This window comes from Stenella coeruleoalba, assembly GCF_951394435.1.
Source record: "Stenella coeruleoalba genome assembly, chromosome: 1".
Classification (NCBI taxonomy): domain Eukaryota; kingdom Metazoa; phylum Chordata; class Mammalia; order Artiodactyla; family Delphinidae; genus Stenella; species Stenella coeruleoalba.
Window position 1 is genome coordinate 128,231,539 of NC_137169.1, and position 17,768 is coordinate 128,249,306.

The window sequence follows — 17,768 nt, forward strand, 5'->3', positions numbered from 1 at the left end:
GACTCCCTTACTTATCACTTTGGGTTATAGCTATGTCACTTACATGTCAATAAAATGTTTAAAGGAAAGGACTTATTTATCATCGTATCCTGACACCACACCTGGCATAGAGGAGGTGCAGACTTTCTTGAAGGAGACCTATAGGTAAAACTAGTTCAGGCAGTATGATCTTCGGACCTGGAGTCCTCAGGTTTCTATTCACCAAAGAGGCAGTGCGATAGAACTGGTAAGAGGTCAAACCTGGTCAGACACCATGGATTCGAGTCAGGGCATGTGTCACTCTGTGGGTTATTTAACTTCTGAGTTAATCTCCCCAACTCCACAGTGTTGGTAACAGTACCACCAACCTCAAAGAACTGTCCTTAAAAATAAACAAAATTATGTGTGTCAAGCATTTCAATAATATGCGCACTTACTAAATTCTAAATAAATGCGAGCTGTGTCACACTTCTGTCATTTTGATGCGCTGTAAAGACTCTGGCTTACATATTTTTGTTCTAAAATATAAGTATTCTACTATAATATACTGTTATATTATAGCAATATAGTAATATAATAGAGTATTCCACTCTAATCAGGATTGAAAGGCAAAGTAGGGTTCTTACAAAACTTAGACATTAGTATCCCCTGAAAGTAAAAGTTGGAAGATTCAGTGTTAGAAAGAACAAGATTTGATCAGAGAGAACTGGTTCTGAATCCCAACTCAGCCAGAAGCAAGCTGTGAGGCCCTGGGCAAATTCTTGAACCTCTTTTTTTTTTTTTTTTGCAGTATGCGGGCCTCTCACTGTTGTGGCCTCTCCCGTTGCGGAGCACAGGCTCCGGATGCACAGGCTCAGTGGCCATGGCTCACGGGCCCAGCCGCTCCGCGGCATGTGGGATCTTCCCGGACCGGGGCACGAACCCGTGTCCCCTGCATCGGCAGGCGGACTCTCAACCACTGCGCCACCAGGGAAGCCCTCTTGAACCTCTTTGAGCTTCAGTCTCCTTACCTCTAAAATGAGTATCAAATACCAAGTCTGCATATTAAGAGTTAACAAGCCTGGTGGTACATCATAGGCTCAAAAAATTCAGTGATTACCCTGAGATCAGTCATCTGTGAACAAGGCGCACCTTGAAATATGGTCTAAAAGTGGGTGGTTGAGAGGTATCTAGAAACCCCCCCCCCCCCCACCGCAAGTCCAAGCAATCTTCTGGGCACTTAGCTACAGGAAAATAGGCTTAGCTGGAAACAACAGCAATGGCTTCATATAAGAAGGTGTTAACAGAAGGGCTGCAATCTTCATGCAATAGAGGATACATGGAAACACAAGATTCAAGATTTTCACAGTACTTATCCAACTCTGAATCAGAAAAAAAGGAAAAGAGAGACCAAATCCAGATGAGTCACAACAAAAGTGCGCTCTGTCGAGCAGCAGAGAAAATCCACCACCAGGATTTACCACCATGGCATCATTAAAATATCATCCCCAAAAATCCATTCCCTTTGCTCTGATTCCACAATCACCAACCAAGCAATATTCTGTTTATTACTGTGTCCTTCCCAGTAACTTAATTCTAGAAACTGGAATCCCTAAATGGCGGAAACAAATACCTGGATATTGGAAGGGCATATTCTCTGGAGATCAATAAGTTGCGGCTTTTTGGGGTTTTTTTTTTTGCAGTACGCGGCCCTCTCACTGCTGTGGCCTCTCCCGTTGAGGAGCACAGGCTCTGGACGCGCAGGCTCAGCGGCCATATAGCGCACGGGCCCAGCCGCTCCGCGGCATGTGGGATCTTCCCGGACCGGGGCACAAACCCGTGTCCCCTGCATCGGCAGGCAGACTCCCAACCACTGCGCCACCAGGGAAGCCCTAAGTTGTTGCTGTTAATAAACTCAGATGTGTAGTGTTATTACTGTTGTTAATTTAGTTCACATGAGCCAGACTTGGAGAGCCTGATCAAGTTAGGCAAAAGTGGCCCAAAAAATCAAGATGCTTTGCTTTCAAACAAGGGGAAAAGGGAAAACCTGTCTAGCTGGCCGGACTTCTCAACTCTGAGGATATATCTTCAACAACAGCATGAATGACTCAGTTTAATGACTTCCGTATTTGGAAAGATCAACCATGAGATGCCATTCTCTTTCTCATACCTAGAATGAGAAGAATCTCAAAATAATATGAGGGGAACTTCCCTGGTGGTCCAGTGGTTAAGACTGCACTTCCACTGCAGGGGGCACGGGTTCGATCCCTGGTCGGGGAACCAAGATCCCACATGCCACACGGCATGGTCAAAAAATAAATATTATGAGGTATCTTGCTGAAGGGCACACACCAAGCATTAACAGAGCAGGGATGAAAACCCTTAGTACCACCCTGGACTCCGACATGACCTCAGATCCATTTTCATATTTATGATCATTCTCCCCTATAAAATATGACCCACTACTGCTAACAGGACAATAGCAAGAAAGATTATGTTAATAATGCTTATACAGATATATGAACCTTGGTTTACTAATCCGCATACTTCATCAGACTTGGTTAATAAAATAAAGGAAGGGCTACCCTTTACCTTCCCACTCTGATCCCCTTTGAGATGCTTTCTGAAACTCACCCACACACAAGAGACGTTTTAAAGCTCTTTAAGTGAAAACGGAATCTAGCGTTCTATTTTTTAAAACATAGTCATATCAACACCGCCAAACACAAACTAAATGCCTTCCAAGTGTTTGAATTCAAAGCATTAAATTACAGAGAATTTCACGGTTTACTTCTTGGTTGAGGGTGGTATCTCAAAATACAGACCACTTAGTTTTTAAAAGCTTCTTGGCAAGACAAATATCTGAGCCAAAAGGCACGCAAAACTTGGAGAAGAAAAAAGAGCCCTGAATTTTGTTTCCAAAATCCACTAAATGAAAACACAGATTCTATTAAAGGAAAGAGAGAGACACTCCCCTCCCCATCTCACTCTCAGCAAGGAGGATGTGTGAAGGATCCCAGCCCCCAGAGAGCAATATTTGACTCACGGCAGACAGCATGGTTTCCCACGTTTGTCACTAGACGAGTCCAAATAGATGCAGAAACACACAGCCACTCGTTCAGTGAAGTTTCTAGGCTACTTATGAAATCCAGAAATCTTCCCTACAGATGCAAATTTTCTTTTTGTTTCTCATGTTCATAGCCTAGAAATATGCCCCTAAATGGGCCTGTGGTCGAATTTATTGAAACTCTTTGGTGCTGCGATTCCCTCAAATATTTAAAAATGTAATGAAATCGACATATTTAAATACATGTTTCAACTCATGGTTACCAAGGGGGAAAAGCGGGGAGAGGGATAAATTGGAAGACTGGGATTGACAGATACACACTACTGTATATAAAACAGATAACTAATAAGGACCTACTGCAGAGCACAGGGAACCCTACTCAATAATCTGTAATGACCTATATGGGAAAAGAAGCTAAAAAAAGACTGGATAGGTGTATATGTACAACTGCTTCATTTTGCTGCACAGCAGAAACTAACACAACATTATAAATCAGCTAGACTCCAATAAAAATTAATTTAAAAAATACATGTTTACTAAATTAGTGTTAGTATGTTCAGAGTAAAAATAAACTTCCCCTTAGCACCATTCACGATTCCAAGTCATCGCACTAAAGAGAGATGGGGCGTCCAGAAGACGACTAGACCCTTGTTTACTAGCAGGGAGCTCTACGCGTTCACCCCTCGTCACCCAAAAGACTTTGGAACGTGAACAGTGACACACCGGCAAGATGAGCCAGGCTGAACTAGCAGTTCACTGTGATACACAATCAATCCTCCCCCATCCTCTCCAGTCCCAGGAGAGAGATGGCTCAACATATCAACAGGAACAGAGTCGTGCAAAAACTGAAACACTATGCAAACCATACATTTGCCCAGGTCCCGTTCACATCAACCTAGTGATACAAAGGCTTCTCTCTGCGTCACTCCTGGGGTGTTGCCCAGGCCACAGCCTTCTCAGAGAACTTCTGGTGCCCACCTACCCACAGGGAGAAACCGGCCTTCTGGTTTGCATCATATAACCCTGCCTCACTGGTGTGGCCCTGACCACAGTGGGTCCCATCCGCATCTCTCTCCAGGAGTCCTGAATTAGGAGAGAGGTGAGTCAGTCAGCCACTCTGGTCCTTAGTCCCAGCCCATACATGGACCCCCAGGAGCTGTGGTGCAGCCATGTCTGTCCGTCACATGCCAAGCAGCCAAACCCAACTGGAGAGAGAGAAGCAGAGGCAAAGGGCCATGCAGGGATGCGGGGATATGGGGCTGGGGGGAGGGGGAGGGAAAGAGAGCTAAGGACCCAATATCACTCCACTTCCTACTTCCAGCCCCTCAGACTCTGCTGTATTTCTTCCTGTTCCATTTTCCCTATGCTAGTTGGAGGGAGTTCTGTAACTTAGTCTATTTCAGCTTTTCTTCCTCTTTGAGATACCTAATCCTTTCCCACCTTCTCCCGCTATGTGACGCACACCACGTTGAAATAACCGATTTCTTTCCAACCACTTCCTTCTCTTAGTTCTCGGTTAGCAATCTCTGAATATGTTTCCATGGGTGTCTATGGATGCAGTAAATGAGGCAAGTTTGAAATAATCTTTGTTTTCACTTCTCTCTTGCACTGGGGACTTTTAAGACCCCTTGACTTAAAAGCATTTCCCTTTAAAATCGACTTAAGTTTAATCAGAACCAGAAACATACAACCAACAGACGACAGCCACCATCGCAGCAGCACTTCGATTTCTGGTTCATCTGTGTCTGCTGTGCTTGTTTCCGGCCTTTCCAAAAGAAAAAGGAAAGACTTTCTCTCTGACTTTCCATATTTTTTAATGACTTAGCACACTGACCTGCCAAAGAGCCCAAGGCTCCAAAACCCTAACAAGGCCTTAGAATAACAGTTTCTCCCCACAACAAACTTCCCCTCAAGAGTACCTGAGTCAGCTGCCTCAGTCACACCTTCCCTAACGCGCTGTCCTGCAGCAAAGGCCTCAAACCCAGAACGGAGGCTTGTGTTCCCAAGCCGGTGACCAGAGAATTCCAAGGATAATTCAAGCACAGAGACAGCTCCAACCTTTGACACAGCGTGGATTACTTTTTCAAATATATTAACGCTAGAGTTTTAAAATTTTGAATCTTACCTTTTCTTTAGACATGTGGGCTCATGATTTTTCTGAGTGAGATTTCATGCTATTGTTGTAAATGCACGTGAAGGTCATGAAAGTCTTTTTTTTTGTCTTTTTTTTTTTCTTAATAAAGAGGAGTGAGGCATCCCCAGGTCAGTGCGCTGTGATGAATTTTCTCATGGGCCTTTTGCCCGGAGAGATCTCGCTCTACCTCTCAGCCAAGTGAAAACCTTCTGCCAGGTCATTCTCGGTAGGCACCAAACTCTAATTGGAAATTGCCTTCTGGTGTTTAAGGACTATTAGGCAGATGACTCTGACTTGTTCTTAACTCCCCTAAAAGAAAAAATAAGGACATAGGCTTCAAATTCAATAAAAGTGTTTTACAAAAGCTATAACCGGAGAGTCCTAGAGCACAGGAGGGACTGAGCTGCACGGTGGCGTCTCTTGGCCAAGGTGTTTAGAGCTTGCGGGACAGTGGGGGCTAATCCAAACTAGGACCTGTTGGAGGTACTTCCAGGCATATGGTTTTACTATTAATAACTTCTGAGAATACATCCACTTTTTTTTTTTTTTTTTTTTGCCTTCCCTCTGTTTGTGGAAATAGTCCCAAAGAGAAGTCACAGCCAAGGGGCACTTTTAGACGTTATTTCAAACTCCTGTTAATTAATGAATTCTCCCCGTTGCTCAGAAGCCTTTCTGCAAATTGGATTTGGAGGATTCCCGTCATGACGGTCTCCGTTTTCAGAACCTCACTCTCTCACTTCCTCTGCTACCGGGACTCCAGCAATTGTTGGCCGGTGCAGGGAACCTCAGTGTGCGGATGCTGACGCCCTTCCAAGGTCCCTGGGTCCCTCCTGTCATCACTCTGCCCCCTGTAAGCACTCGGCTTCCGTGGCGCACCGTGGCCACCGCTCCCCGGCCTGGCCTTCCCTCCCAGGGCCCTCTCACACCCTGCCCGCCCTCGTACCTTGGCAAAGCTCCCGCTCGGGCGGAATCCACGCCTGTACCTGCTCAGCTGACGGCGGCTGGGACACGCAGGGCTCTGTCGAAATTCACCACCATGACCTTCGAGGGGGCCCTTCCGGCTGGCAGGCAATGCTGCATCCTTTCCCGGGCCGCGGGCTCTCCATTCCCAGCCCGTTGTTTCATGTCTTCTTTTTCATCAAACCTCCGACCGCTCCTTCCCTATTTTCTCTCTCGCTGATCACCTCACTTCCTCTTCCGCTGAGAAAATTGGTCAGTAAAGAATTTCCATCGGTTGCTCTCATCACACTGACCCTCCCCCAACACCTGTGCTGCCGAGGCTGCCTTTTTTCTTACCATCCTTAGGGTTAGGGTTAGGGTTACGATCGATTGTGACAATGTTTTTTTTTCGGGGGGGGGAGCATTAAAGCCCAACCTCTCTCCCACCGGCAGGAGAAGATCACCTTTCCCCCTCTCTCAGCATTCCCAGAGCTCCCATCTCTGCGAGATCTTTCCCACCAGCAAACACACCAAATGTCATTCATTGCATCAGTTAAGATAATGTCAGTGAGTCCTCAGTCACTGCTTACTCAGTGTCTCCGCTTGAGACCTGATAACTATCTCAAACTTAATGTGTATAAATCCAAGCCCCCAATGTCCCATTCTCCACCCCAAGCCCTCCTCCCACAGCTTTTCCCACCTCGGCTGATGGATCCCCATCCTTCTAGCTGCTGAGATGAACGTGTTTTGAATAATTCTTAATCCCTTTCTCTCACAGCCCTTATCCAATCTGTCCACCAACCCATTCAGCCTATGGAAATGTCAGTATATCCGAATCCCATCACTTCTCGCCAGTTCCATGGCTCTAAGCCGCTTACATCCGCCATAGTTTCTCACCTGGCCAATCGCTACAGTCTCCTGACACGTCTTTTGGCTCTTCTCAACAGCCCAAGTGATTGCAGTAGAACATTAGACGTTAGAACATTCGATATCAGACATACGGTGTCAGGCCTCTGCTGCCAACCCTCTGCTGGCTTCCTTTCTGCTCTTTTCTGTCATTCAATCACACTGAGGCCATCTCAGGCCGGGAACACTTTCCCCCAGCGGCCACATGCCTCCCTCCCCTCTTACATGGCTCCATTTGGCCTTATGCAATTCTGACTCCTTCCAGCCCTCCCCCACCCCAGTCCTTTGCTGTTCTCTTCTCTGTGGCACTGTCACCATCCAACACTACTTGTATATGGACTTGTGTTTGTGTGGGTGCCCTCTGTTTCCACAACAGACAGTTGCAATATGCAAGCTGCCTGAAGACAGGGATGCCTGCCACTCCATCCGCTGCACCTAGGCTGGTGCCTGACTCCACGAAGGCCCTCCAGAACTGTTTGCTGTGCATTAAGAGTTACGTGAGGCCACTTCCCTAGTCTGCAGCGCATCCAGGTCTTAAGTGGTGCCCTTTTTGTTGCCTTTAAAGCACGAGTAGATAAAAGTCTTATAAGCTCACCTTTGGGCTGGTGGGACTGCTGACTGATAGAAATTAGGAGCTAAGAGAGGAAAGTAATGTTGATCACACATGGCCTGTATTACTCTGCTCAGGCTGCCATGACAAAATACCATAAACCGGGTGGCTTAAACCACAGAAATTTATTTTCTCAGTTCATGATCGAGGTTGTGGCTGACTCGATTTCGAGTGAGGACTCTCTCCTCTTGCAGGTGGCTGCCTTCTCCCCTGTATCCTCACAAGGCCTGTCCCTGGTGTGGCACGTGGGAGAAAGACAGCACGAGCTTATAAGGACCCCAATCCTGTTGCATCAGGGCCCACCCTTGTGACCTCACTTGACCTTAACTACTTCCTTAGTCTCCAATTACTGCAGACTGGAGTTAGGGCTCCAACACGTGAACCTGGGGGGATAAACATTTCAATCTATGAATTGAATTGTCTTGCCTCAGCCTAGAACAGAGTAAACCAAGTTCTGTTTTTCTTCATGAGTCATGGCATATGTGGGATTCAATTTTTTTTTGGTTCCCTGTCCTTGTTGTTTAACTATTTCATATATAGTAGTGTGTATCTGTTAATCCCAAATTTCCTAGTCCTCACATACAATGTCCTCACATACAATATCTTTTTAATGGATGTAATTATGCTTTTCCTTCCCGACAGGACTATTAGGGGTCTATTTAATACTCCAATCTGTCAGAACATCTCATTCACAAAAACAAAAATAAAACAAAATAAAAACAGAACCTGGTAATTGAGTTTCAAGGTTCTATTCATGATCTGCTTCCTTAGTAATAACTAAACAAACAGTCCAAGATGTACAAATGGCTTTTCTCACTCCATGAATCCATCAACTAGCATTTGCTATGCTTGGCCACAGATGGAGCCCCCAAACCACAAAAGAAACATGTAACACTCTCCCCGGGTGCAAGGAGCTTGTGATCTTAGAGAGGAGAAAAAATTTACACAGAACACAGCTGTGAAACTGATACAAGACATGATAGAGTGAAGTGACAAAGAAGGTGTCACCCACAGTACATGCTGTGGGACCTCAGAAGTTCTCTGGGCAACCTGGACTAAATGAAGCCTGTTGGTGGTACTTCTATATATAAAAATAGTGTTGGTGTTTTTAATATCAGTGAATTGTGATCAAATATGCCATGCAAATTTCAAAAACAAATGAAAAACTATCCTGACAGAAGAGAAACATCCTACCATACCACTTCCTGCTAACCAGTGAGGAAAAGGTAACCCCCCCTCCTGAGACATCTTATTTAAGGGAAAGGAGAAAAGGGCTGGATTCTGGTAAGAATGAAGGTCTTTGATTGTATACTCACTCCTTTTTAAATCAGGACACAACTCTCGGTCACCAGAGGGAAAGTACATTAGGCAAACTGTTATCCTGCCAAATAGATGTATAGGAGGGCAGAATTTTTCCGTAAATACTGCTTTCACACTTGAGAATGGGCAATGGAGTTTTTAAGGTCTTTTGGGGAAGAAAAAAAATTTTCCCCTACCTAACTTACTGGAATGAATACAAAACCTTTGACAAATTTCATAGCATAATGTTTACTGTGTAACCTGTATGAACATGTGAAATAAAACATGCCTAAAATTCTCTAGTCATGTAAAAGAACCCAAGACTTCTTTAATTCAATTCTATATCTATTGAGTGTTCACGACACAAAAGAAGTGATGCAAAATTTTATATTTCATGATATTGAAAAGTATCATGTTTATGAAGTGATATATTCTAAAACCGAGAGTTTTCCCTGCATAGAAGTCCAACAGCTGTGTTTCTAAAGATCTCGATGACAGCGGGACTGCTGACACTCTGTCACCTGGTCGTATGAGTGGAACTTTGTCACTTTTCAAGGCACAGTCCTTCCTTAGGACCTCAGTTCTTGTGTCCTGAGCAGGGTACCATCTGCAGTGGCCGTGAGTACTTTGCAATTTATCTCTGAAAATATCTTGATTCAGCAATAGCTGTAGCACCTGTGCAGACGGTAGTGCTGTTTTTAGCACCTTTAATAAAAAAGTAGAATCTTAATGGGCTATGAGAACTTGTACCAGGACCTGCTCTTATCACCTAAAAACTGAGTCTTACAGAAGTTTTGACCCTCTTGGCCCTGCCATTTCTATCAAATTCATACTAGAGATTGTAGTGACAGAAATGGAACAGATATTATTTCCCATATCTGGTGCCCTATAGGAGGAGCCACTGGTTTTTCCGTGGACCATTGTCCCCTATAGATGAGGCAGGTAGTAAATAGGGAATGAAAAACCAAATGTAGATATAGTTTGGTCCTGCACAGAAAAGTGTTCCTGGCTGACCTTCACTTTTATATCCAGCTGCCTTCAAAGCCTTCTTCCCCTCCCTTCACTTCCTGTTTAATTTTATACTCTTCTTTTATGTGAATCTGCATTTCAGCTAAATTAGCTTATTCTCTCTCTATATTGCCCTTTCATATATTTTTTTCATCCTACTCCACCCTGAAAATTCAACCCCTCAACGCTTCTGAAGTTTACTTTAAGACTCACTTTAAATCCTGTGAACTCTTTCTAAGATCATATCAGACAGATACTAACAGCAATTACCAAAATAGCAATCACTGGCCCTAAAACTGGCATAGCAACCAATTACTTGTATCAACAGTAAACAGTAGATCATGACATGTCTTTTCTAGTTCTGGCATCCACCATTTTTAAATTCTGCATTTTTTTAAATCAAATGTCTCTTATCTACTATTTGCACCTGAACAAAACTGTAAATTTCTGGAAGACAGTTGACCATGTCACAATCATGTATTTAATTCCCTAAAGCAAATGGTCCTCAAATTGTGGACCCTGGGCCGGCAACATCAGCATTACCTTGGAATTTGTCAGAAATGTAAATTCTTCCGCGACACCCATGACCTACTGAGTCAGAAATTCTAGAATTGGGGCCCAGCAAACTGGGCTTTAACGAGCCTTCAGGTTATTCTGTTGCTGAAGTTTAAGAACCAGAGCCCTGGAGCATCTAACACCGTGCCCTGAACGTACTGTTATTTATTCGACCCACATTCGTTCAATAAATATTTATAGAGTGTCTACCACATGCCAGGCATGATGCTAGGGATACAGTGCAAGAGTAGAAATGTCCCCAGCCTCCTGAATTTGTAGGTAAGTTAGGGAGATTGGAGTTAATTAAGTAATCTCACAAATAAATATACAATGGCAGCTGTCACCAGTTGTAGAAAGGAAAGGCACGTGATGCTATGAAGGCTTATCATGGAGAATTGATCCTGTCTGAGGTGTGCTTCTAAGAAAGTGTCACTCAAGCTAAAAAGGAAGAATGAGCGTGTGTCGGAGGGACTAAGACGCATTCCAGGCTGAGGGCACAGCAGGTGCAAAGGCCCCGTGCCCAGGGAGAATGCTATCCCCGGGGCTGAAGCGCAGGGATCAGGGGGCGACAATGAAAGGTAGGCCTTCCATCCCAAATTAAAAACGGGTCTTTTTTCTGAAATGGTGGGTAGCAGCATAAGAAAGGTTTAGAAAGGAGGACTAGGGTGGGGTGATGGTGGGGACATGACTGGAGTTGTGTTGAGCGGATGGAAAATATATGATGGGAACACATAGAGCCCCTTCAAAGCACTGCTGCAGCCAAAGGCCAAGAGGGTGCAGGTTCAGACCACAGAGCTAGCAAAGGGGGACCTGGATTTGAGAAATATTTTGGAGTAAAACCTGACAGAATGTGATGATGGATTGGATATTAGAGCTAAAACTAAGCATTTAAAAGAATGTTGGAGAGGGTGTGGAGAAAAGGGAACCCTCATGCACTGTTGGTGGGAAAGTAAATTAGTGCAGCCACTATGCAGAACGGTATGGAGGCTTCTCAAACAACTAAAAATAGAACCACCATATGATCCAGCCATTCCACTCCTGGGCATATATCCAAAAAAAGAACACTAATTCAAAAAGGTACATGCACCCCAATGTTCACTGCAGCACTATTTACAATTGCCAATGTATGCAAGCAACCTAAGTGTCCATCAACAGATGAATGAATAAAGAAGATGAGGTATATATCTATATCTTTACACACACACACACACACACACACACACACAATGGAATACTACTTAGCCATGAAAATGAATGAAATTTTGCCATTCGCAACAACATGGATGGACTTGGAGGGTGTTATGCTAAGTGAGATAAGTCAGAGAAAGACACTGTATGAGATCACTTTTATGTGGAATCTAAACAAATACAACAAACTAGTGAATATAACAAAAGATAAGCCGACTCACAGATATAGAGAACAAACTAGTGGTTACCAGTTGGGGGGACAGAATATAGGGGTGGGGCAGTGGGAGGCACAAACTGTTGGGTGTAAAATGGGCTCAAGGATGTACTTTACAGCACAGGGACTATAGCCAGTATTTTGTACAACTGTAAATGGTATGTAATCTTTAAAAATTATTTTTAAAAATTTGAAAAGGTTTCTTAAAAAAGAAAATTAAGCGTTAAGTTTTAGTCCAAGGTTTCTGGCTTGTAGAACAGATAAATGATGATGCCATTCCCTAAAATTAAAAAAAAATCAGATAAGTTGACGAATAAGAGAGAAGATGAATGACTTGTGAGCAGCTCCTGAAACACTAGAGAATATGGATCCACGGATAGAAGGATTTTACATGGGAAAGGAAACCCCCTTCCCTGGGACAGGAGAGAAGAGAGGTTGAATCTTGATGATTTGGTTGGTCCGTTTTAGCAGGAGTTGGTATGGTTCCCATTCTAATGGATTCCGTCTCCCGGGAAATAAGCCAGGTCATCTGCTTAGAAAGAGTGGGCTGCACAGTAGGTGGTGTCATGGAGAAGATGATGTAAGAGGTTTGACAAGAGTGGAGCAGATCTGAAGAGCTGTTGCCGAGGATGAGGGGTGAGTTCGATCAAAGGAATTCTTGGATGGCCAGGAAATATTGAGGCTCACGCTGTGAATTTATCACAGCATCCATCTGACCTATTGTGCCAATTTCTGCAGCAGAGCTCGGCTGTTTGACTGGGGTCGTGGAAAAAATACATCGTTAGGCTCATCCAAGTTTGACTTTTTGTCACTCAAACGTGATGAAAAGATGGAGTGAGAGGACTCAGATTATTAGCAAAAGTGTATAGATGAGTGAATGAATGGTAGAAGCATTCTACTCCATAAATATTTTACACTTAGTTCCTTGAAAATTCGTGTATGAAAATAACCATAGCGAGACCACGTTCCAAATGATTGTATATCATCATAACCTTACATTCCATCTTCTAACCTTGCTTGTAGGCAGCCCTCATCTAACTATTAGGATTTGGGCTGTCACCTCCCCTCTTCCTGTGTTCCATCTGATGAGCCAAAATTGCAGTGAGCTTGACTTTCACATCCGGGGCTGACCCTGGGGAAAGGTTCCAGTTATCTCATGACTGGTGACCTGATTGGGAGTGAAAGGGCCTGCGTTATACTGGTGGCATTGATAAAAGCCACTGTGTCCCTTCCAATGCTGCCTGCATCCCAGCAAGGGTTGAAGCCAGCCTCGGTCAGTCTGCCTCACCTAGGTGATGTGTATCTTCACCCTGAGTGGGATAAAAACAGGAATACGGCCCTGGAAAAAAAAATTTTTTTTAAGTGGGAGGGGTAGGGATGGGAAACTCAACAGGCCAGGGATCATCTGAAAATTCATTAGGAAGGTACATGAAAGTACACAAATACAGGTTCTTTGTATACTCAGTTCTTCTACTCTTTCCCTTTTGCTGATTCGTGCATTGTGAATACTCAAGTGGAAGGCTTATTTTTGAGAGAGAGAGAGAGAGAGAAATAGTCCAGGAATAGAGACGCAAGAATATAGAGATGCAGACGTAGAGAACGAACGTGTGGACCCAAAGAGGGGAAGAGGAGTGTGGGATGAATTGGGAGATTAGGTTTGACATAGATACAATACCATGTGTAAAATAGATAGCTAGTGGGAATCTGCTGTGTAGCACAGGGAGTTCAGCTCGGTGCTCTGTGATGACCTAGATGCGTGGGATGCAGGGGCTGGGAGGGAGGTCCAACGAGGGCGGGGCTATATGTATACATATAGCTGCTTCACTTCATTGTACAGCAGAAACTAACACAACACTGTAAAGCAATCATACTCCAATAAAAAAAGAAAAGAAAAGAAAAATCATCCAACTAATGAGGCACTTCCGAGTAAATGCTGGGGTTTGGGGGCATTGGGCTTTCACCGTACAGCTTCTGGCCTCTGCAACAGGCATCACGCACTGGGCCCTCATTTGAGTGACAGATCATGCAGTGATCTGGACACATCCTGACTCCTTCTCAAGTCAAAAACAGCACAAAGCAGGGTCATCCAGAGGAAAACTTCATTCTCCTTTCTCATGGGACCCCTCCAGCCACAGTGGCCATGGCATCCGCCCTTCCTACATCCTCTTTTGAGGAATATACAAGGGCGGTGGGTGTAACCTCTTTTCTGGAATCTTGGACCTCGAGTACTACTACCGCACTCATCTCAGCTTCCAGTCTCTTGCTCCACCCCCGACACCCCACATCTATTCCCTAACACTTGAGACCTAACAATTAGCTACCATTTTGTTCTCCTGTAGATTTCCTAAAGAACGCCCTAATTGAAGCAAAACCCAGAAAAAAATGTCCACAAAAGGGAATCCCATCACAGCTTCAAATGAATCAAAATATACGAACTCAAAAAGCACTGCAGGTTTTACAGGATAATCACTTTTAAAATTCCTGATGGAGCTTCGTGTAAACAAATGAGGACAGAAGTGTTAGGAGTTCCAGAAAGTAACAGCAGCAGTTTACCTGCTTGAGGAGGAAATTTTGCTATTTTGATGACTTTTTAGGACATCTGTTCTCAAACTTTCTGTTCTCACTCTTACACTCGATATTTATGGAGGACCTCAAAGATTCTTGTTTTTTGCAGGTTTATATCAATATTTATCATATTAGAAATTACAACTTAGTCTCACAATTTCTTGTTTTCAGTCTGTTACAATGTGTTGTTTTGGTTGCAGTATATGAAGAAAATTTGGCCTCGTGAGGAAATGTAATTGGAAAAGAGAGGAATATTTTAATAGCCTTTCAGATCATTGTAAATACTTTTCTTTGATCCTACCCCAAAACTGGACAATGGTAGTTTCTTTTTTTTTATCTTTATTGAAGAATAATTGCTTTACAATGTTGTGTTAGTTTCTGCTGTACAACAAAGTGAATCAGCTATACGTACACATATATCCCCATATCTCCTCCTTCTTGCGTCTCCCTCCCACCCTCCCTATCCCACCCCTCTAGGTGGTCACAAAGCACCGAGCTGATCTCCCTGTGCTATGCGGCTGCTTCCCACTAGCTATCTGTTTTACGTTTGGTAATGTATATATGTCCATGCCTCTCTCTCACTTCGTCCCAGCTTACCCTTCCCCAACTGTGTCCTCAAGTCTGTTCTCTACGTCTGCATGTTTTTTCCTGTCCCGCCACTAGGTTCATCAGTACCATTTTTTTTTTTTTGGTTCCATATATGTATATTAGCATACACTTTCCTGTTGTTTTTCTCTTTCTGACTTACTTCACTCTGTATGACACTCTCTAGGTCCATCCACCTCTCTACAAATGACTCAATTTCGTTCCTTTTTACAGCTGAGTAATATTCCATTGTATATATGTGCCACATCTTCTTTATCCATTCATCTGTCGATTGATATTTTTTTTAACAGTTTCCCAGAATGGCTTTTATTTATTTATTTTTAACATCTTTATTGGACTATAATTACTTTACAATGTTGTGTTAGTTTCTGCTGTATAACAAAGTGAATCAACTATATGTATACATATATCCCCATATCTCCTCCCTCTTGCGTCTCCCTCCCACCCTCCCTATCCCACCCCTCTAGGTGGTCACAAAGCACCGAGCTGATCTCCCTGTGCTATGCAGCTGCTTCCCACTAGCTATCTATTTTACATTTGGTAGTGAATATATGTCCATGCCACTCTCTCACTTCGTCTCAGCTTACCCTTCCCCCTCCCCATGTCCTCAAGTCTAGACAATGGTAGTTTCTTAAAGGTTAGTTGCAATACAGGATCTGAAAACATTACCACAAACTTATCACACTCTGTACACTCAAAAGAATGAGAGTGAAAATGGCAAATAACATCTTAGTAGTATTCTACAAATAGTTTTGACCTTGTGGAAGCTCTGAAAGCATCTAAGGAACCCCCAGTGTTCCCGGCACCATACTTTGAGAACGATTGCTTTAGCATCTCCCCAGGGAGGTTGCATGACTCTGAGTGGAACAGACGGATTCAATTATAATATAATGTGTTAGGTGTCATCACCTCCATCTCTAAATGACAAGTTTTCACTGACCGGGAACTACCATAGAATTGTGAAGCATTAAAGTTGAAAAAAAACACGGAGATCACCCCACCCAGACCACTGTTTTTAAGAGGAAACTGAGTGTGGAAGGAGGTCAGAGCTGATTTACCTGATAACCCTGAAGCCACCCTCTAATCTGGGAAAGTCAGAGTCACAATCCAGTGGGGATTGTGGAAAGAATACTGGAACCCTTAATGTATGGAATATTTTTATTGCCTCAGTTATTTTCATCCCACACCCCAACAAGGAAACAACACACCCTGGTGTTACTATAATTCTTTAAATCCTAGCAGAACAAATATCTTTTTTTTTAAATTCATATCATTTTCTAGCCGTACACTTTGGTATATGGCTGACCTTAAAAGAAGCCAGCTTAGGGCATATACCCTGAGAAAACCATGGTTCAAAAAGATACATGTTCCACAATGTTCATTGCAGCTCTGTTTACAATAGCCAGGACATGGAAGCAACCTAAATGTCCATCGAAAGATGAATGGATAAAGAAGATGTGGCACATGTATACAATGGAATATTACTCAGCCATAAAAAGGAACCAAACTGAGTTATTTGTAGTGAGGTGGATGGACCTAGAGTCTGTCATACAGAGTGAAGTAAGTCAGAAAGAGAAAAACAAATACCGTATGCTAACACGTATATATGGAATTTTAAAAAGCGGTACTGATGAACCTAGTGGCAGGGCAGGAATAAACATGCAGACGTAGAGAACAGACTTGAGGACACAGTGGGGGAAGGGTAAGCTGGGACGAAGTGAGAGAGTGGCATGGACATATATACACTACCAAACGTAAAATAGATAGCTAGTGGGAAGCAGCTGCATAGCGCAGGGAGATCAGCTCGGTGCTTTGTGACCACCTAGAGGGGTGGGATAGGGAAGGTGGGAGGGAGGGAGATGCAAGAGGGAAGGGATATGGGGATATATGAATATGTATAGCTGATTCACTTTGTTGTACAGCAGAAACTAACACAACATTATAAAGGTTTATATTCCAATAAAGATGAAAAAAAAAAAAAAACGAAGCCAGCGTAAAGTTCTGAATGGCAGGAACACTAAAGGAAAAATGAAAAAAAGTTAAGAGCAACAGCCTTTTATAATCATTATAGTCTCTGAAAATAGTGTCCTTGGACTTGCACAGTGCACAGCCTATGCAATCATATGTGACTTCCCTGGCCAAGTTTCCAACAGTGACGAAATGTTCCTAAAATAGGAAGATGCAAAATTATTGCTTCCAGATGATCACAGCCATGTGAGAACATCATGTCCCCGTATGGTTTGCCCAGAACAGACATGTTCCCAGTCTTAGTACACTCTTAGTGCATTAACCCAGCCTCAGATAAAATCACGTGTTTTCGGGAATGACCACATCACCCTGTGGGTTCCTAGTGAGTATACCTTGAACTAAAACTAATCACGTTGTTTTCATAGCCATCCCGTCCTCCCATTTTTCTCCCCTCCCTCACTCTCTCCACTACCTGAGAGCCCAAGAGCTTTCAAACCAGGTTTTACAAAACCTCCGCAGGGGCCATGGAGAGAGGCGAGGAGAAGTATGGGGTCCCCAGCTCCACCACTCCCACCTCAGCCAGAACACATTTTATGTCCTATCTGAGAACTCTGGTAAGATTTTGTGTTTTGAAAGCACTCCATGGTAAAATGCATGCAGCGATCTCTATCACACCTTGAATTAGTGCAGGTGGAAGTTAGGGTCTCCATGTAGCTCTACACGTTCTTCCTGCTAAATTTTCTCTCTTAGG

General features: G+C 43.6%; 1 protein-coding gene across 3 annotated transcripts in view; it reads right to left on the minus strand.

Moving 5' to 3' along the window:
• NEK7 (NIMA related kinase 7) overlaps positions 1–6,306 on the minus strand; it is a 335,754-nt gene extending 329,448 nt beyond the window's left edge. For 2 of the 3 annotated variants that reach the window (XM_079911987.1, XM_079911988.1), the window contains exons 1-2: positions 6,143–6,306; positions 5,151–5,468 (exon numbers count right to left, since the gene is read on the minus strand). The gene's annotated coding sequence lies outside the window, so the exon portion shown is untranslated. Of the gene's footprint in view, positions 1–5,150; positions 5,469–6,102 lie in introns of all 3 variants that reach the window. The other variant, XM_079911989.1, reaches the window with a different exon arrangement.
• Positions 6,307–17,768: the final 11,462 nt, after the last annotated feature.